The sequence below is a fragment of the Schistocerca cancellata genome, chromosome 5 (assembly GCF_023864275.1).
Source record: "Schistocerca cancellata isolate TAMUIC-IGC-003103 chromosome 5, iqSchCanc2.1, whole genome shotgun sequence".
NCBI lineage: Eukaryota > Metazoa > Arthropoda > Insecta > Orthoptera > Acrididae > Schistocerca > Schistocerca cancellata.
In genome coordinates this window covers 577,833,537-577,856,185 of record NC_064630.1, presented here as the reverse complement: position 1 = coordinate 577,856,185, position 22,649 = coordinate 577,833,537, and the positions used below count along the sequence as shown (strand labels likewise).

Here is a 22,649-nt window from a genome sequence, read left to right as displayed (position 1 = left end):
TATGGTGCCCGAATTGCAAACATTTCCCGATTATGACCAAAGAACATTGTTTCAGCAAGACGGAGTCACAGCACACACATCTAATGCATCTATCCTGTAGTTTGTGAAATTTTCATTGGCAAATTGACCTCCAGGACAAGTGACAAAGTCACCACCACACAGTCCAGATTTGAGCCCAATGGAATTTTTTCTTATGGTGATATGACAAACCTAAAGTCTATGTCAATAATTTGATTTCTCTGGAGCTGTTGAAAGAAAATATCCACAGCAAAGTGGCAGCCATCCCAATGTTTACATGTTGAGCCATCAAACAAAATTTGCTCGTCATTTAAATGAGTGCTGTAAGTGTGCTGGATTGCATTTAAATGACATTTTTAAGAAATACATTCGTAAACTGTATATTTCAATAATAAATAAAGATTTTGTTGATTTATTTCAACCTCTATTTTATTCTGACACATAAAATAGAGACTTTCTTTTGAGACAACCTTTACATTGCAGTGAAAATGAAAGCAGTAGCAATTGTGATCTGGAAACCAACATGAACATACTATCTTATGTGGTTTCAGTTATTTCAGCATCTAATGTATAACAGTAAGAAGAAATTTGGTTTTCCTTGTCATCATTCATGTGTTTTGGAAGTCTGAGGTTTGATTTCTAATGCTTTAAATGTTGTATTTTTGTTAATGGTACATAAACATAAAGGCAACATCATTCTGTTAACCTGATTCATTGCTGCAATAACTAGAGAAAATATTGAAAGAGGGAATCATACAGAGTAGTATTTCCATGCACAATGAGGCATAACTCACGTATCTTGAGCACCCACACTCACAGAAATCTGCCATCCAAAACTGTTTGTGTGTTGAACCCACGGACACAAGAAATTTGGGTAACCAAGTTAAGTTTGCACCCACTGTCTTATGAATTAAAATACTCTAGGCTAGGGATGTTAAAGCATATAGCTTGCCCCTGTAGATACTTGGCTGCTACATCCAGCAATTCACTGTTCAGTGTTCCCTCATCTCCTGACATTTAGTAGAACATGCTGTAGATGGAGATGACTGCATTGAATGTAATTGATAAGTTCCACTTTGCTGGCTACACGCACTAGACAGCTTTTGGTGCAGGGAATCTGAGCAGATGAGACATTTTGCAGCCAAATATGTACCATCTGCTCCAGTTCCCTCAAAATTGCACTTACTTCTGTGTCACAAGCTATAAACTCTTTTGGAAAATGGATCTTTAAGACATGATTGAGTAAACCACTATGCAGCCAATTTTGTTCTCTTTCTTAGTCACATCAGTGAAAATTTATAAGTAATTACGAGGGTGGTAAGAGATGATGTGAAATGATATCTTACAAATTAAATCTTGAATTCCAGAAAATTGAAAATATCTTTGGGCCTTTTTAACATGCATGATGACAGTTTGCTCCACATATTGGAATCTGCTCCACACATATTGTCCGAAGGTCTTGCTTTACACAGATCTTCAATGACTTTGGTGGATTGCTTAGGCAAATGTGAAGACAACACATACTCCATTAAAAAGTAATTGCATAGATAAAAAAAATCTGCTCATCAAGTGGTTGCAGGAGAATACACACACATATATGAATATAATAGAGGGAAACATTCCACGTGGGAAAAATATATCTAAAATATTGACAAATGTCTGCTTGTGTCTGTGTATACACGGATGGATGTGTGTGTGTGTGTGTGTGTGTGTGTGTGTGTGTGTGTGTGTGTGTGTGTGTGCGCGCGCGAGTGTATACCTGTCCTTTTTTCCCCCTAAGGTAAGTCTTTATCCGCTCCCGGGATTGGAATGACTCCTTACCCTCTCCCTTAAAACCGAAATCCTTTCGTCTTTCGCTCTCCTTCCCTCTTTCCTAATGATGCAACCGTTGGTTGTGAAAGCTTGAATTTTGTGTGTATGTTTGTGTGTCTATCGACCTGCCAAGTTTTTGGAGCCAGTGGTTTCTTCTTTTGGCAGGAAGGTTGAAGGGGAAGGCAGAGAGGTGAAGGAAAATGGGTAGATTTCGGAAAAATCATCCAGAGCCCCAGGTCAGGGGAGACTTGCAGATGGGATAAGTCTCCCATGGCAAGTCTCTCCTGATCTGGGTTTCTGGGTGACTTTTCCAAACTCTACCCCTTTTTCCTTAGCCTTTCTCCTTCACCCCTCTTCTTTCCCCTTCAACCTTTCTGCCAGAAGAAGGCACAACTGGCTCCAAAAACTTGCATCCGTAAAACCTTTTTTTAATGTGTGTTCTCCTGTTGATGCTTGGCTAGTAGATTTTTTTATCCATCCAACTATATTACAAAAAATTGATTATTTTTGTTGTTATACTCCATGGTAATCTTTTAATGATTAAGTATTGAACAAACAGATGTCTGGGCTACCACTCATTTAGAAGATCAAATTAGAAAAATTGTCAGGACAAACATTTGTCCATCTGAGGTGTAAGAATATTAATAATAAAGAATCATAGGTACTTGACACAGTGGTTGCCGATTAATTTTCACCAGCGACTCTACTGAAACTAACAATCAATATTATGCTGCATGCTCCCATTACCTCACATTTGTTCCTAACAATACAAACAAATTTTATATACAAGACCAGCAGTACAAGAAAGTTTAACAAATTACATTTTTTATTGAAAGTAAAAATCAAAATGTTATATCACATCAAATGCACATGTCATGTAACATGGTGTACAATATTTCTAGGCACACTGTAACTTAACACTAAAGAAATACTGGATATCCAGTTGTGCAGAATTAAAACTATAGCTGACATGTCTACACATAATTGTATTCAAAGGTGAGAAATTACAATTTTTCCACATGTATCTGCTAAATCATTCCACTGTTCAGGCACATTCATTAAAGGCACAAAGAAAAGCCATAAAGTTGAGTGAAGTGTAAAAATGACTTCTCAATTCTTCACATCACATTTTTCTCTTCCATAATCACAATGTGCTGCATTTAATGCCAATAAACCTGTAAAAGAAACAATTATCAGTAATTAACATTAATTTAACAACAAATATATTACTCATGTTGTACTATTAAAGGAAGAAAAAAAAGGAATTTGATAAAGATCTGCACTGAGGGAAAACCTTGCATGGGATACACACAGTTAAAAGGCAGTTTTGGTATTTGTCAAATGTCTGATTAGAACCAGAGTATCTATCAACCAAAACTTTAATTTGAGGCATCTATAAAACACACATTACCATTTTCTTTTCAAAAATAAAAAGCACAACAAAATTATAATGCAATGCTGGTACTACATGCAGTGTATTAGCCAGCAGAGTATTATGAGGGGTGGATGGATGGTGGAGGAACAAAGAGGAAACACTATGAAAAAAAAGAGTGGGTGGGTGGGGGGGGGGGGGGGGAGGGGAGGGTTTGGAAGGGCAACATTATGCTAATAGCAATTTAAATCGTGAAACTCAGTAATGAGACATAAGAAAATATTGGAAAACTAAATATGGAAATTACAGACTGAATGATAAATGGCAACAGGACACAACATCAGAGTGCAAACTTGATGTATAACTGTAAGAATATGAGACCAACAGAAAATGAAAATGGACTTTATTTTAGGCATTATGGAGAACACACCAGTTGATTCATCTGGTTACAACCAATACTGGTGGCTTCAATAAACATTTTTTGAAGAGTATCAACTTATTTTGTGCAAGGCAGTGTCATTCAGTACTACAGAATTTGAAACTTTCAAGTAAATTAAAACTGTGTGTCAGACCACCAGAAGTTGAACATAATTCTTATGTATTTCGTGGACCCAGGTCCAGTTCAGTTCACAGTTTTAATCTGCCAGCAAGTTTCAAATCAGCACACATGCTGCTGGACAGTGAAAATTCATTCTGGATGCACCGTACGGGGTGATGCAGTGGTTAGCACAATGGACATGCATTCAGGAGGCTGATGCTTCAAATCTGCATCTGGCCATCCAGATTGAGGTTATCTGTGATTTGCCTAAATCACTCCAGGCAAATGATGGGATGGCTCCTTTGAAAGGACACAGCCAATTTCCTTCCCCAAACTTGACACAATGCACCTCTAATGACCTTAATGTCGACAGGACATTACATCCAATCTTCCTTTCTGCCTTCATTCTGGACAATAAATTATTCACCTGACCAACAAATGTTTTTGAATTCTGCTCACACTACAATTAAATCTTCAAATTTAGCCATAGGAGGAACATTCATACTACATATACATATTTAGTTATAAGCCATAAAACTATAACATAAAAGGCAGTTTCTACAATTGTTTCACAATAACTGAGGTTTACACTGATTATGTCCACCTCCTTAGTAGCACACTGGTCCACCTTTGAAATGCAATACAGCAACAACTCTGCGTGGCTTGGAACCAACAATGTTGGGTGGTTGGTTTAAAAGAGGAGAAAAGGGGCCAAACTATGAGGTCATCGGTCCCTTGTTCCTAATAAAACAATGCCACAAGTATGACAATAGAACAAACGAGACATATAACACAATATGTAAAGAAAGGAAAGACCACTAGAATGAAGGAAAGGCAACGAACACTAAAAGGAACAAAAGAGGACAAGGAAACAACAGAGAGATGCAAGAAACAGTTAGGAGAGAGTAAAACAAGGAAGCAGATTACATTGGCTGGCTGACCACGAAAATAAAAAGGAAAAGGCAGTCACCCTGCAACACATTAAAATCTCCACCCTAAAAGCACTAGGGTGAAGGACACAGAGGGAAAAGGGGCATGCACTAAAACTCAGATCAAATGATAAAACCCACCCTCACAGATGAAACGTACAACCAAATCAGCCTATGAGGCGTTGTCTGCTAAAATCAATGATAACAAGTCCGGCAACCAAAGATGAGGCAGCCAAAGGAGGACAGAGCAGAAGAATATGGGCCACTGTCAACCGGGCGCTGAGGTGAGTCTTCACGGCGCAGGACGTAGCCGTGGGTTGTCCAGGCATGGCCAATGTGGAGCCAGCAGAGAACCACAGAGTCCCTGCAAGAGGGCCTCATCGAGAACTTCCATACATTCATGGTCCTCATAATGGCTCTTAGTTTGCTGTGCATACTGAAATTTTGCCACTCCGTCTCCCAAAGCTGAAAAACCTTGTGGCATAATAACAAACGCAGGTCAGTTGCAGGGATGCCCATCTCCAGAAGTGGTTTCCGTGTAGCTCGTTTGGCCGGCCTTTCAGCAAGTTCATTTCCTAGGATTCCAACGTGACCAGGGGTCCCATGAACGGAGATACTGATGTGCACGAGAAATGGCCACCAGCTCTGCAGTGAACACACTGCAGCCATCGGGTACAGAATGCTGTTTAATATGGCCATCGTGAACGTACGCAAAGCCTATGTGAGCATCAGCCATCGGTGTAAACCACTTCAGAGCCCCGGAACACATCAAGAATCGAGAGGAAGTGAGTGCAGAGCGCCACAGGGTTAACGGAGTCCTTAGGGCCACATGACAGGTCCAGATGAAGCTGTGGCCAAGGTGTACACCATGGAGGCATATGTGAATGGACCACAAAAAGAGGTGGTAAAGGGAAGGACTCCAGTTCCGAGAGAAGGGACCGCACACGAACCGCAATCGTTAGCCCAAACCTGGGTCGCTGATACGGGAGATGGACTGCCGCAGGGAGGAAAAGGAGACGGTAATTCGGATGCTCAGGAGCACTACGAATGTGTGCTGCGTAACTGGCGAGCAGTTGTGCATGTCTGATTTGCACTGGAGGAACCAACAAGGCCTTGGTAGGTTTCTGAGATTTGTAGCACAGTATGTTTACACATGGATCACATAATTCCTATAAATTACTGGCTGGTGGTATTATAGTGTTGCAGAGATGTTCTGTTGGATTCAGATTAGGCAAATTTGAGCCAATACATCAACATTAGTTCATTATCACGCTACTCAGACCACTGTAGCATGTTCTGGCCTTGTGATTTGGACAGTTATCCTGCTGAAAGATGCCTCCATCATCAGGGAACACATCAAGCATAAAGGGTGCAAGTAGTCTGCAATGATGTTCATTAGTCCGTACTCTCATGGTGCCTTTGATTATTACCACAGGTCCCATTGTAGCTAAAGTGAATAGCATATTACTGGTTTCACCTAGCCTGCATTTGTGGCATGAGGCATGTTTAGAGCAGCTATCTGCCTGGATGTTGACACTGCTGGATACAACCATCCACGTAGTGTAACAAGAATTATAATGCATTTGACCAGCTGATGTGTTTACACTATTTTACAGTCCAATGCCAAAGATACTTGCTCACTGCAATCATAATTGACAATGTTGATGGGTCAACATGGGAGCACACAGGGGTCACCTGTTGCAGAGCCCAATGTTCAGCAATGTGAATGGCACTACAAAACACCTGTGCCTCTGCTACTAATGTCTGTTGTTAGATTTGCCACAGATTGCCACCATTAAGCTTAACAGTGCAGGCATGCTCTGACTTCTATGTTCTTTGATGTGGTGTGGATGTCCAACATCTTGTTGCCTACTCATGGTTTCACTATCCTTCACCAGTTTCCATAAATACTCATGACAGTAGCATGTGGAAGCTACTTCACTGTTTACAAGACGCTTGCACTCAGGTGCCAGGCCATAACAATCTGCCTTTTCCAAAGTTGCATACATTAGTGGATTTGCCTTCTGTGGCTCATATTGTCACTAAAATGATTCTCCATTCATCTCTGCTTAACTTGTAAACTTTTTTTACCATGTGTCATGTGACTACAATGCCATCAGGCAGTATACAATCTCATGGTAGGCAGGAATCATAATGTTTTGGCTCATCAGTGTGTATTAATATATCAGACATGAAGGAGTTACCTTAAACAAATACCATTTATGTTGCAAATTAATGTGAATAAAAGCACACTGGTTTGATTCCTTTAAAGGCCTACAATACAAATATGTCATACAGTATTTATTTTTGCTGGCACATTTTCAACTTCATACAAAAGAGTTTTGAGAGAGCTGGTGTAAAATAGGTGTTTTATTTTTGGACAAGATTTTGCCATTTTTGATTGACTGTGTGGCATCAATAAAACATTTCTTAAAATGTGTGTACACTACTTATCATCACTGTTTGAAATCTTACACTTTTTGCTGGGGATTGATATAGATCAAAAGTGATTAATTTGTAACTACATACTCAAAAAATGAAATGAAATAAAATTAAAATAATTACAAACAGTAACTTTCCTGTAACAGTGCAACCCACACAGAGAGCTTCAGACACACAATATTTGAAATAGTGCAGTGCTGCTGCTCATTATTATTTATTATTATTTCTTTCCTTTCTCAGTCGTTATGTCTGGTTAAAAATGGAAAGTGACGCGGACCTTGATCAAGTGTGACTTCCTTTTAACTGCACGGTATATGTTACATTGCATTTAGGAACTTTTGGGTAATTGAACATGTATCAATAATTACAGATTTCTGTAGTTGTATATATACGTTTGGATGTAGCTGTACTGCATTGATGTACTGGTGGATATTGTGTGGTATGACTCTTGTAGTTGATAGTATAATTGGTATAATGTCAACTTTATCCTGATGCCACATGTCCTTGACTTCCTCAGCCAGTTGGATGTATTTTTCAATTTTTTCTCCTGTTTTCTTCCGTATATTTGTTGTATTGGGTATGGATATTTCGATTAGTTCTGTTAGTTTTTTCTTTTTACTGGTGAGTATGATGTCAGGTGGTGTTTTATCTGTTATAATGGTTCTGTTCCAGTATAATTTGTATTCATCATTCTCCAGTGCATTTTGTGGTGCATACTTGTAAGTGGGAACGAGCTGTTTTATTAGTTTATGTTATATGGCAAGTTGTTGATGTATTATTTTTGCTACATTGTCATGTCTTCTGGTGTATTCTGTATTTGCTAGTATTGTACATCTGCTTGTGATGTGATCTACTGTTTCTATTTGTTGTTTGCAAAGTCTGCATTTATCTGTTGTGGTATTTGGATCTTTAATAATATGCTTGCTGTAATATCTGGTGTTTATTGTTTGATCCTGTATTGCAATCATGAATCCTTCCATCTCACTGTATATATTGCCTTTTCTGAGCCACGTGTTGGATGATGCGTCTTGATCGATGTGTGGCTGTGTTAGATGATACGAGTGCTTGCCATGTACTGTTTTCTTTTTCCAATTTACTTTCTTCGTATTTGTTGATGTTATGTGAACTAAAGGGTTGTAGAAGTGGTTATGAAATTGCAATGGTGTAGCCGATGTATTTAAATGAGTGGCTGCTTTGTGTATTTTGCTAGTTTCGGCTCGTTCTATAAAGAATTTTCTTAAATTGTCTACCTGTCCATAATGTAGGTTTTTTATGTCGATAAATCCCCTTCCTCCTTCCTTTCTGCTTAATGTGAATCTTTCTGTTGCTGAATGTATGTGATGTATTCTATATTTGTGGCATTGTGATCGTGTAAGGGTATTGAACGCTTCTAGTTCTGTGTTACTCCATTTCACTACTCCAAATGAATAGCTATAGGTATAGGTATAGCATAAGTATTTATAGCTTTTGTCTTGTTTCTTGCTGTCGGTCCTGTTTTCAGTATTTTTGTTAGTCTTTGTCTATATTTTTCTTTTAGTTCTTCTTTAATATTTGTATTATCTATTCCTATTTTTTGCCTGTATCCTAGATATTTATAGGAACCTGTTTTTCCATCGCTTCTATGCAGTCGCTGTGGTTATCCAATATGTAATCTTCTTGTTTAGTGTGTTTTCCCTTGACTATGCTATTTTTCTTACATTTGTCTGCTCCAAAAGCCATATTTATATCTTGCTGAATACTTCTGTTATCTTTAGTAATTGGTTGAGTTGTTGATTTGTTGCTGTCAGTTGTTTTAGATCATCCATGTATAGCAAATGTGTGATTTTGTGTTGGTATGTTCCAGTAACATTATATCCATAATTTGTATTATTTAGCATGTTGGATAGTGGGTTCAGAGCAAGGCAGAACCAGAAAGGACTTAATGAGTCTCCTTGGTATATTCCACACTTAATCTGTATTGGCTGTGATGTGATATTATTTAAATTTGTCTGGATATTAAGTGTGGTTTTCCAATTTTTCATTACTATGTTTAGGAACTGTATCAATTTAGGATCTACTTTGTATATTTCCAATATCTGTAGTAACCATGAGTGGGGTACACTATCAAAAGCTTTTTGGTTATCAATGTATGTGTAGTGTAGCGACCTTTGTTTAGTTTTAGCTTGATATGTCACCTCGGCATCTATTATCAGTTGCTCTTTACATCCTCGTGGTCCTTTGCAGCAGCCTTTTTGTTCTTCATCTATAATTTTGTTCTGTGTTGTATGCGTCATTAATTTCTGTGTAATGACTGAAGTTAATATTTTGTATATTGTTGGTAGGCATGTTATGGGGTGATACTTTGCTGGGTTTGCTGTGTCTACTTGATCTTTAGGTTTCAGATAAGTTATTCCTTGTGTAAGTGTATCAGGGACTGTGTATGGGTCTGCAATGTAATCGTTAAATAATTTAGTTAGATGTGAATGTGTTGAGGTGAACTACTTTAGCCAGAAATTTGCTATTTTATCTTTTCCATGGGCTTTTCAATTGTGCGTAGAATTAATTGCTCGGGTGACTTCATGTAGCATAATTATCACTTCAGGCATTTGTGGTATCATCTTGCATGTGTGTGTTTCTGCTTGTATCCACCATGCATGTCTATTATGTTGTACCAGATTTGACCATATGTTGCTCCAGAAGTGTTCCATGTCTGTTATGTTTGGTGGATTGTCTATTTTAATGTGTGTGTTATCTATTGTCTGGTAAAATTTCTTTTGGTTTGTGTTGAATGTTTGGCTTTGTTCCCTTCTATTTTCACTTTTTTTTGTATCTTCTAAGTCGTTTGGCCAATGCTTGTAATTTCTGCTTCTTTTCATCTAATTGCTCTGTCACTTCTTGTTGGGAGATTTTACCTAACCTTTTTCGTTTTTTGTCTGATATTTCATTTCTTATAAATTGTGTTAGCTGTCCGATGTCTCTTCTCAGTTTTTCTATTCTGATCTGTAGCCTGTGTTGCCATGCTGGTTTTGTGGGTTTCTTCTGTGTGTTGGTTGGTTCTGATCTCTGCCTAGTGTGTATTTAGTGTAGTGAGTGCTCCTATATAAACCAGTAGTTTTAACTCTTCCATAGTTGTATTTTCATTTATTTTGTTGTGTATGATTGTGTTGATAGTTGTTATTGTTGTTTTGATTTGTCAGTTATTTGGGGGTCTATGCAAGAATGGTCTAATATCTGTATTTGTGTCTTTGTATTCTATATATGTCAGCTGAAATTTTTCTTCTATATCTAACATGTGTGTCACTTTGTGTTCTATTTGTGCTTGTTCTGGTGGCTGTCATAAGATTTCGTTTTATTATTATTATTATTATTATTATTATTATTATTTTTACTTAAAGGGACTCAGTTATGAGGTTAGTAGTCCTGCTGTCCTCACGGATCTGTCAAAGAGAAAATGTATTAAACGTTTGCTAAATATTGCAAGAGTATATGTTTGAAAATTAATTCCATTACTTTTAGTTAATACATGCAATGTGTTACTTCTATAAAAAAGAAGAAATAGATACTTAAAATTAGTGATAATTATTATGGCAAAAAAATGGACAGATATGTGAGCCAAGGTAGTGAGAGCCATAGCTTGAGGATTCCTTAGGACTGGTACCTATTGAGTAAGGAAGCTTTCACATAACAGTATTTGTGATAGAGGAGACTGCCATGATGGTGTACAAAGTAGCTTAAGTTAATGAATATGTAACTCCCAATAAAGCTTAACATCCATTTTCAGTTAGCTAAGTTAACAATATACCACTTGGCACATTATCGGATTAGCTTTTGAAAATCATACTTCACTTTAATAACTGTTCTGTATCATAACCTACACACATAGTGTTTTGTTGGATAAAGTGACAGAGCCACATGTTTATGTATCCTACCATACTTCTAGCTAATTCATTTACATACATTCTACATCGTACATAGTGACTTGCAACATTTTTGTTTTTACTTCTTTCAAAGGAAGAGAGGAGTGTGAAGTCTTGTCAGTATCAAAGTCATTGCCAGTATGAAGCATTGACTTGCCAGAGGACTACTGGCAAGAGAAACAGAAATAGCATATTTAAGAAACTTCTCTGACATGGACATTAAGTGATTTACAGAAATAAGAAAAACTAAAGCACTGCTCAAGTGTAGTTTTCATTGTCCCATTGTCTATGTTTTATCCAGATTTCCTATTACAGTACTGATAGTAGTGTGCTCTCTCTCTCTCTCTCTCTCTCTCTCTCTCTCTCTCTCTCTCTCTCTCTCTCTCAGCCTCCCCTCACCAACAAAATCTCATTTGGTAACTTTTATTTACTGCTTTACTTAAATTGCAGTCCAGACAAATAATAACAATATGAAGAGTTCCTGCATGAGTCATCAATGCAGCACTTACGATAATTCATGATTCTTTTAATGTTGGTGAGCACCGGCTCTACAGGACACATTGAATGCCATACTTGGCACTCTCAATGCCAAAGCAGTCTGAGCACGAATGTGAGTAATAGGATGCCTCCAGATAGCATTCCATACATGTTCTACAAGATTTAGGTCAGCAGTTCCAACTGGCACCTCCTAGCTTACAAGATGAAGTCGTTGCAGAAGAATAAGGATGTACTCACAAATTAAGTGTGTTTTATTTGAAGACCTATACAATTACAGTTTCATGTGAAAAGACATGGATCTGCCTGTGTCCACCAAAAATGATCACTACACACATGGACACTGTCTCATCCAAAAGCATTCCTTTTCAGGTATGTTTGATGCATAATAATTAATTCTAGCTTCTCCTCATGCTAGGTCAAACAGGTTCTATTTACAAAGAGAATGTTCTTCCATCAATCTGTTTTGCAGTGAACATGACATGCCTAGAGGAAAAAAAACTGTGTCTTATCATGAAAGGTACTCTATAAGCATATAGCTGTCATGTCAGAGAAGCATCATCACAGTTTGCAATTACCATCTTACTGGAAGTAGCAAGGGTTCAATTGGATCTGGGTTAGGGGGTAAAACTATCGGGTCATCGGTTCTTCCATCACGGTCAATAGAGTTCCTCTAGAAGGAAAAGGGTAGTCAGCCAAATAGTTTCTTAATAATTCATCTAGAATAATGAAACAAGTAAAAGAAAGGATATAGGTAAAACAGCCTTGCAATGGCAATAAAATAGCATGAGGTGGCGAAAAGTGCATTGACCGAGTGCAACTAGAGCCCCCTCCCAGAATTCCCACATGGCAGGAATCATGCCTTCCATGTCCTACCAGTGCTTATCCCCTCCAATGTCCAGTGTAAAAGAGTGAAGGGAAAATCAAACCACCAATATGACAGGAAGTAGTAAAATAACACACATGGATTACACCAACAAGAAATACAAAAACTTGAATAGATTAAAAGGGCCAGGAATCAGACTGGTTCATCAGACAGAGGCAGCCTGAAGCCTCAGGGCTGATCACGAGACAAGAGGTAACCCTTCACCTCAACAACAGCTGACGAGGTCACATAACGAAAATTCGTAAGTAAGATAATCATACTGTCAGTTAAAACATTAAGACCTAGGCTGCCAATTGGGTGTAGATAGCTATGACTAAGGCTAATAAATTAGTTAGTTTCAGGGTCTGTTGCACAGCAGTAAAAATTTTGATGGAGACATGCTACCAGTGGGAGGTGGAGGGGATGGTAGTGTTCAACCTACAACAAAGTGGTGCAGTTTGTCTAAGGATGCATCCTTATTCTGGTGAGGCTAGCAAAAATACAATGCTCTAAATGAAAATTTGAACACGACTGTGGACTATTTTATGGATCATAACTTATTGATGGTGGCCACTGAACACCATTCCATATTCCATGCCTCCAGGCAATGCTGAAGCAGTTGTTTACTGTTCAGGTCCCAGTAACTTATTTCCAAGTTGTGCTTCTTGGTAGTTGCTTTGGTTAACTGGCCTGCAAGTGAATTCCCCAAGATCTCAACGTAATCTGAGATTCAGGTGCATCATCAAAAGGGTCACAGAGAAGATTATCAACAGTGAGCACCAATGAATGTCAAGGGTAACAATAGTTACAGTCTGTAAACTGTGCATGGGGCCACTACAAATTAAGGAAGACTCATGGGTGCAAATGTGGTGAGGAGCATAAAAGCTACCAAACCCACTGTGAAAAAGCTGCATCTATACCACAAGCTGTATTGTTCACTGCCCTTAATATATGTGAAGACATGAACAGCTCAGTCATCAACTCTTCGGCCAGGCATAAACAGCTCAGTCATCAACTCTTCAGCCATCAGTATAAATTATTTCTGAACTGTTGTACTCATTCAGCACCAGCTGAAAACCTGTTGGACAGCACAAAGGTCTACAACATCCTATGCAATGAGGAACATATCATGCTGTATTTGTGGACAAAGTGCACAAAAGGGGGTGGTTGTGAAAGCAACCCATTATGTGGGTTCAGCTTTAGTCTTTGTATCTTCTCTTTTTTCCTTTTCTTCTTGTGAATTTGAAAGAAAGGTCAATTCTCTGCACCTTCCATGGATGTTGGCTGTAAATGGGATGAAGACTACAATGGCTTGGATGATTAGAACCATGGGGGTGAACAACCATCCACTGGGTGATATCAGCCAGTAAAATTACTCCTGTATGGGAATGTATGTGAGGATAAGGGGGCTGAAGTCTCCTGAGCAGATGTAGAAGAGATGGGCAGGGGTGTAACCAAGAGTCCCTCCATCATGTGAAGAGGTGTGTGCCAGCTGCCAGTGTCTCTAGCACTGATTGTGTGGGGGTGGTGAAGGGAGCTTTCACCGTTGTGTAAAGGCTGGATTAGTTACCTTTTGTGCAAAATTATTGTCTTCTGAACAGGATGGAGACAATCATACTTTTTTCTAGATTCCTGGTACATTAGACAATCACGAGTTTTGTACACACACATCTTGTGTTCTTTCTTAAATTCACTACAGCAGAGGGATTACTCTCTACAGTTGGTGCAAAGTGGGTGCTATTTGCAAGCTTTGCGTGCCAGCTGCTCTCAGTATTTACACATTGGATCATTTATGCAAAGTTAAAATTAAGGTGAAAATGCTTGCATTTTAAACATTTACATCAATATATCATTATTTTTACTTTTTCTCATATCGGCTCAATATCAAAAGCTTAAATAAATACTCCCATGTGTACCCTACAGCAAACAATGTAAACAATTTGGTTTTCTAAGTTTGCAAGTAGTCCACCATAGGAAAATTACACCTTGAATCACAACACAGCTCCAGTGAGGCATGACTAACAGAAGTGTCACCAAATTTACTGCAGGAGAGTAGGGCCCATGATCGAGCAAGGAATGTCATTTCAATCAATATACGGCCATTTCACATTTCCTCCCCCATCAAAGTAATGCCTCTGATTTTTACAATGTTACTTATAATCCGTCTTGATTGCAAAATTTTTATTCATATGACCGGTTTCGGTTCATCTAGAACCATCTTCAGATCTGATATTTCTGTGAAAGTTGCTGGATTTGGACTGGTTCTACATCTACATCTACATCCATACTCCGCAAGCCACCTGGCGGTGTGTGGCGGAGGGTACCCTGAGTACCTCTATCGGTTCTCCCTTCTATTCCAGTCTCATATTGTTCGTGGAAAGAAGGATTGTCGGTATGCTTCTGTGTGGGCTCTAATCTCTCTGATTTTATCCTCATGATCTCTTCGTGAGATATACGTAGGAGGGCGCAATATACTGCTTGACTCTTCGGTGAAGGTATGTTCTCGAAACTTTAACAAAAGCCCGTACCGAGCTACTGAGCGTCTCTCCTGCAGAGTCTTCCACTGGAGTTTATCTATTATCTCCGTAACACTTTCGCGATTACTAAATGATCCTGTGACGGAGCGCGCTGCTCTCCGTTGGATCTTCTCTATCTCTTCTATCAATCCTACTTCCTTTGTTTTCGGATTGCATTTCCTTAGGATTCTTTCAATGAATCTCAGTCTGGCATCTGCTTTACCGACGATCAACATTATATGATCATTCCATTTTAAATCACTCCTAACGTGTACTCCCAGATAATTTATGGAATTAACTGCTTCCAGTTGCTGACCTGCTATTTTGTAGCTAAATGATAAGGGATCTATCTTTCTATGTATTCGCAGCACATTACACTTGTCTACATTGAGATTGAATTGCCATTCCCTGCACCACGCATCAATTTGCTGCAGAACCTCCTGCATTTCGGTACAATTTTCCATTGTTACAACTTCTCGATACACCACAGTATCATCTGCAAAAAGCCTCAGTGAACTTCCAATGTCATCCACAAGATCATTTATATATGTTGTGAATAACAACGGTCCTACGACACTCCCCTGCGGCACACCTGAAATCACTCTTACTTCGGAAGACTTCTCTCCATTGAGAATGACATGCTGCATTCTGTTATCTAGGAACTCTTCAATCCAATCACATAATTGGTCTGACAGTCCATATGCTCTTACTTTGTTCATTAAACGACTGTGGGGAACTGTATCGAACGCCTTACGGAAGTCAAGAAACACGGCATCTACCTGTGAACCCGTGTCTATGGCCCTCTGAATCTCGTGGACGAAAAGCGCGAGCTGGGTTTCACACGACCGTCTTTTTTGAAACCCATGCTGATTCCTACAGAGTAGATTTCTAGTCTCCAGAAAAGTCATTATACTCTAACATAATACGTGTTCCAAAATTCTACAACTGATCAACATTAGAGATATAGGTCTATAGTTCTGCACATCTGTTCGACGTTCCTTCTTGAAAATGGGGATGACCTGTGCTCTTTTCCAATCCTTTGGAACGCTACGCTCTTCTCGAGACCTACGGTACACCACTGCAAGAAGGGGGGCAAGTTCCTTCGCGTACTCTGTGTAAAATCGAACTTGTATCCCATCAGGTCCAGCGGCCTTTCCTCTTTTGAGCAATTTTAATTGTTTCTCTATCCCTCTGTCGTCTATTTCGATATCTACCATTTTGTCATCTGTGCGACAATCTAGAGAAGGAACTACAGTGCAGTCTTCCTCTGTGAAACAGCTTTGGAAAAAGACATTTAATATTTTGACCTTTAGTCTGTCATCCTCTGTTTCAGTACCATTTTGGTCACAGAGTGTCTGGACATTTTGTTTTGATCCACCTACCGCTTTGACATAAGACCAAAATTTCTTAGGATTTTCTGCCAGTACATAGAACTTTACTTTTGAATTCATTGAACGCCTCTCGCATAGCCCTCCTCCCACTACATTTCGTTTCACGTAATTTTTGTTTGTCTGCAAGGCTTTGGCTATGTTTATGTTTGCTGTGAAGTTCCCTTTGCTTCCGCAGCAGTTTTCTAACTCAGTTGTTGTACCATGGTGGCTCTTTTCCATCTCTTATGATCTTGCTTGGCACATACTCATTTAACGCATATTGTACGATGGTTTTGAACTTTGTCCACTGATCCTCAACACTATATGTACTTGAGACAAAACTTTTGTGTTGAGCCATCAGGTACTCTGTAATCTGCTTTTTGTCACTTTTGCTAAACAGAAAAATCTTCCTACCTTTTTTTAATATTTCCATTTACTCCTGTAACCGAAATATCAGATCTGAAGATAGTTCTAGATGAACCGAAACTGGTCATATGAATAAAAATTTTGCAATCAAGATGGATTATAAGTAACATTGTAAAATTCACTTACTGCTGCTATCCTATCAGACATTATGTCTGTTTTTGCAAATAATGCCTCTGAGTTTGTTTACAGTTTTTCTCACAAAGGAATAAAGGTTCTGTAGCCAACAAGGATTCATCGTCTGCCACAGTAAAGGCCAGGAACTTTGCGAATATTTCTCTCCCTGTCTTGTGTATCATTTCCCCTCCCACTCTGTGCAAAGGGGAGGGCGGGTGGGGGTGGGGGGCTTTACCTTGGGTTTGTTATGTTTCTGCACTGTACCATCCATTTCTATCCTCCACCTCAGTGCTACCCCCTCTGATGATAGTTCTCCCTACGGCTACCAAAGTGCCACAACAATGGCTATCTGGCGTGGAAAGAGTTTTCTTGAGCCCAGATATGATAGGGACATATTCCATCAGTGTATGTTACATGTCAGTACGCATTTCTGTTCAGAGACGGTGGTAGGAAAGCATGGAGAGGATGGGGTTTGCTTATACATGGTGGCAGAAAGGGCAGACACCTCCAATGTTGTGAAGTATTACAAACTGCTGATGTGGGCAACAACGTGTAAAATTGAAATGCCACTGCTCCCAATTGTTGCAACCTGGAGGAGAGCAGTAATCACCATCAACTTTGACTCAACAGCGAGGTGTCCGGAGGTAGACTGAATCTCATTTATTGCCGACACTTGGTGGAGAAAGATGAAGAGAAAATTTCAAAACTTGGCTGCCGTCCACTGTTATACCTTAGCAAAATATGCTGCTGAGAACCCGAGAATATTCTGGTCCCATGTACAATCACTAAGTGGATCAAAGGCAACTACCCAGTCACTCATCAACCAGTCTGGAGTGGCAATAGCACGCACCAGAAGGAAAGCCGAACTTTTAAATTTCAAATTTAATAGCAGGATCATACAGACATACCATCATCTGACTGGTGCACAGATCCAATATGGACTACATAGATATAGGTATCCCTGGCATGGAAAAGCAAATGAATGACTTGAAAACAAATAAGTCACGAGGTATGGATGCAATCCCAATTTGGTTTGGCACCTTACATAGCTTGCATTTATTACAAATATCACACCCAGTGAAAAGTCCCAAGAGACTGGAAAAAACTGTAGGCGACTCCTGTACACAGAAAGGGTAAAAGAATGGACAATTATCCATAACATCAGTTTGCTGCAGAACGTTTCAACACATTCTCAGTTTGAATGTAATAAATTTCTTCGAGACAGAAACGCTTCTATCTAAAAAAAACTGCACAGATTGAGACAGCAATTCTATGAAACTCAGCTTGCCCTTTTATGATACCCTGTGAAACACTGATGAGGAGGCAGATTCCACATTTCAGAAAGCATTTGACTTGTTGCCCCACTGCAGACTGATAAAGATCCGAGCATATGGAATACGTTCCCAGGTCTGTGAGTGGCTCAAAGATTTCCTTAAGTAACAGAACCCAGTATGATATAATGAAAATTATCAATAATGTCCCAGGGAAGTGTAATACGAGCACTATGGTTTTCTATACATGTAAATGATCTGAGGGATAGGATGAACAGTAATCTGCAACTGTATGCTCATGACACTTTAATAAGTAGCAAAGTGCTGCAACTGAGTGACCATAGAAGAGTACTGTATGACTTAGATGGAATTTCTTCTTGGTGTAATAAATGGTAGCTCGTTCTAAATGTAGAAAAACGTAAGTTAATGCAGATGAGTAGGAAAAACAACCCTGTAATTTTTTTTAAATAAAGTATTAGTAGTGCACTGCTTGACACAGCTACATCAATTAAATATCTAGGCGTGACATTGCAAGCCAAGTATGAGGACGGTAGTAGGGAAGGAAAATGGTTAACTGGATTATTGGGAAAATTTGAGGAAAGTGTAGCTCACTTATAAAATAGAACATATGCAGAACGCTAGTGCAACACATCCTTGAGTACTGCCCAAGTGTGCGGAATCCTCACCATGCCAGATTAAAGGACAGCAAGTCAGAGGTGCGCCATTAGATTTGTTACCAGTTGGTTCAATCAAAACAAAGTGTTGTGGTGATTTACTTGTTTATTTTACATGTCCAGGACTTAGATAACAGTACTAAGAAAATTTAGAAAATAGGCATTTGCAGCCGACTGTAGAACAATTCTATTGCCAGCAATGTAAAATTTACATACAGACTGCAAAGACAAGATAAGAGAAACTAAGGCTCATATGGAGGCTTACAGACATTTGATCTAACTGTGAACAGAAGACGAAATGAAATGACCTTTTGTGGTACACTCTATCATGTAACATACAGAGTGTGATCCAAAAGTTCCAAGACTTAGCTCAGAATTAGAAATTTAATGGACATTTAAGTACAGCAAACTAAAATTCTTCGAAATATGGTCCTTCAGCATCAACACAGTGCTGCCAGCATGTCTTCCACTGTTTGTAACCCTTCTAGAAGGCCTCAGGTGTCATGCTGTCAAGGGCTCTTGTTGAATTCTGCTGGATGGCGTCGAATCACTTCCCTTTTAGGCCTATCTTGATTCGGGGGAAGAGGAAAAAGTCACTTGGAGCAAAGTTGGGGCTGTAGGGTGGCTGCCCACCACCACCGAAATTTTGGTCAAGTTCAATGTGACAACACTGCTGCAGCCACCCTACAGCCTCAACTTTGCTCCAAGTGACTTCTTCCTGTTCCCCCGACTCAAGACAGGCCTAAAAAGGAAGCAATTCGACTCCATCAACGCCATTCAGCAGGCTTCAATGAGAGCCCTTGACAGCACGATGCTTGAGGCATTCCAGAAGGGCTATGAACAGTGGAAGACGCGCTGGCAGTGTTGATGTTGAAGGATCATATTTTGAAGAATTTTAGTCTGCTGTACTTAAATGTCCAATAAATTTCTAGCTCTGAGTTAAGTCTTGAAACTTTTGAATCACACCTTGTATAATGGCTTACAGAGCATGTATATAGATGCACATGTCATATGGGATATTCATGGGGAGGTGACAGCCCTTAAGAAACGTGTGATACATGTGTGGCTGGGGGCCATCACCATGTAGGTACTTTACACCCTCCCACAACCCAGCTCACATCATCAGGTTGACTACTCTGCTGGATTTTTGGCACATTTGTGTATCATTCTCATAATGTGCTTAGGATGAAATAACCCAACTGATGGGACATATGCCTCTTTAAGCAATCTTTCCTGCATGGCCTGGGACATATGCCTCTTTAAGCAAACTTCCCTGCATGGCCTCCACACTGAAAATTTAAGAGAAATGGAGGAGGAGGGGTGGGGTAGCAGGTCTAACAATGGTGACAATGACACATGACTAAAACAGCAGGGAAGGAAATGTAGGCAGAAATGTACCAAATCAGAAGTGTTTTGAGTCTTCTGGAGGATGAATATCACAGTAATAGCGGTAGTGTGGGTATTGCGCAGTCTTCCGTACCAGATTCACTTTTCGAGATAGATTCACTTTTCGAGATATACACTAATAACTCTAATTTAACTACAGGAGATACCTCCAAGTATGTTCAAAGTGAGTAAGTAAGTAATGCACACACTGACATTCAGTTCTCATGCAGAGGCAACAATTCTTTAAGTAAAACACACAACAATTCTAGGTTTGAGGGTGAATAATGGGAATCTCTAATAAAAAGAATGAACACTACTGAGATAAAAGTTACATAGTGGAGCTCCCTTGCATTTTTCTAGTTTAAGCAAGATATATGTTGGTACTACGCATCAAAATACTCACTGAAGACTTGTTTATTGTCTAATATAGATATTCTGAATTTACATCAGCATTTTAGTTTATAAAACAAAACGAGTGTTAAATATGGCACAAAAGTATACCCCTACACTACAGATCGGTCTGTTACGACAAACTTTATCTTGCAGTCACTTCTGTTGGTTTCACCAAATCACTACCAGATTACAACCTTCCAACCTAATGTGGGCATGATGCTACACTACAGATCAGTATATCACCACAGACAAGATCTCAAGGGAAGTCCAGTGTTACTGACAAGTTATTCCCTATAGAAATGTACCGATCTGTCTTAAGGTAATTACAGCTCAATAAATGAAATCGAAAAGTAGGAAAGAACTGGCCATCTAAAGAGATTTCTTGTTTTTCTCTTCGTAGAACAACTGTCTATAGTTACATCCATACTCTGCAGTCTAGTGCATAGCATAGGGTTCTTTCCAGTGTACTATTTATTACAGTTTCTCGTTCTATTCACTTAGGGAATGCAGGAAGAATGACTGTTTACATGACTCTGGGTGTATCATAATTAATCTAATCTTGTCCTCACAATCCCTATGGGAGCAGTACATAGGGGGTTTAGTATGTTCCTAGAGTAATCTTTTTAAAGCTGTTTCTTGAAACTATGCAAGTACACTTTCTGGCGATAAATTGGGTCTATCTTAAAGTGCCTGCCAGTTCAATTTCTTCAGCATCTGTAACACCCTTCCATGTGTCAAACAAACCTGCGACTATTTATGCTGCTCTTCTCTGTATACTTCCAATATTTCCCATTAGGCCTACTTCGTACAGTTCTCACATGCTTAAGTAATATTCTAGAATGCATAACGCAAATGATTTTTTAGGTAATCATTTTTGTAAACTGATTGCACTTTTCCAGGATTCTACCAATAAATCAGTGTCTGCCACCACCTTTACCAGTGACTGGGCTTTTGCATTGCACAGTATTGAAATATGAGCAACAAGGCAGGTGAAATAACATAATAAACCAAATTTTAATGTATTTATGGAAGGCTGCTTCGTTTAAGAAACTTAAGATAGTGAAATGAATGGAAATTTAAGTATACAGTGTCCATTGAATTTGCAATACGTTTAAACTCAATAAATATGTCAAGCCTTGTGGCAGTTATGAAGGTTCCTTAAGAGCCAGTAGTAATCCCGAAGACAATAAACTGGCTAATGAAATGGACCGTTAAAAATTGAAGATGGATTTTATCATCAACCTTCCGTCATTTATGATTGTGTGTCATCTGATTCAAGAATACCTTATACTCTGAAGAACTATCGTTTTTTACTGTTTTTACTGCGTCCTGCAGACTTGGCATTGTGTTACAGGTAGTGGGGTGGAGGGATTTAATTGTGTTGTATGTATTTATGTCGCCAACTTATTTACAGCGAAAATAAAACCAATTTCGCCCGCGTAACTCTGCGAGTAGCACTAAGCCTCTGTAGTCAGCAAACGGGAAGGCAGAGACAGGTTAAGTCCTAGGTCTGAACATATATATATCATGAAAATTTTCATTGGCTGAATAATTACATAGTAACGTCACAGGAAACTCGTAACAATAAACACTATGGTCTGTGCATCTTGTAACAAAACGCACCTCGTTAAGAACGTCATCATTATTAAAGTGTTTCCATGTTGCTTCTTCTCCTTGCATAACAACCAAGGCAAGCGCAAATTCCAACCATGCTAATAATCAAGCCCAATATAAGCGCTAGAGCGTCTCCAAAGTCGAAATCGCTTGCTGCCTGTGCGCAGTGACATAGAGCCAGGAACACCAGCAAATAATGAAACATTTTTCCTATTTATAACCTTTCGTTCCCAGTCCAGCATCAGTTAACACACACTGTCACAGCTATAACAAACCTCTTAAACCTTCACGCTTTTGATTGACAATGACGTTTCGTAACACCAAAACAACAACGATACTATTTACACAACACTGTTGACAATCAAAGACATTCCCACAACTTGTTCTTCAGTGTTAAAATGGAGAGATATTTCTCCACGTTTACAAAGCAGAATTTTATTTGAAAATCTGAGGAACCCTGATCATGAATACCTGTCGATGTCCCTTTTCGAAACAATAATTGTACTGCTTCTTTACGT

General features: G+C 39.1%; 1 long non-coding RNA gene across 1 annotated transcript; it reads right to left on the bottom strand.

The window, feature by feature from the left end:
• Nucleotides 1–2,638: 2,638 nt before the first annotated feature.
• Nucleotides 2,639–22,602, bottom strand: LOC126188251 (uncharacterized). The gene is made up of 2 exons (XR_007537840.1): nt 22,141–22,602; nt 2,639–3,005 (listed from the first exon to the last, which is right to left on the bottom strand). It is a non-coding gene; the product is annotated as an uncharacterized LOC126188251 (long non-coding RNA).
• Nucleotides 22,603–22,649: the final 47 nt, after the last annotated feature.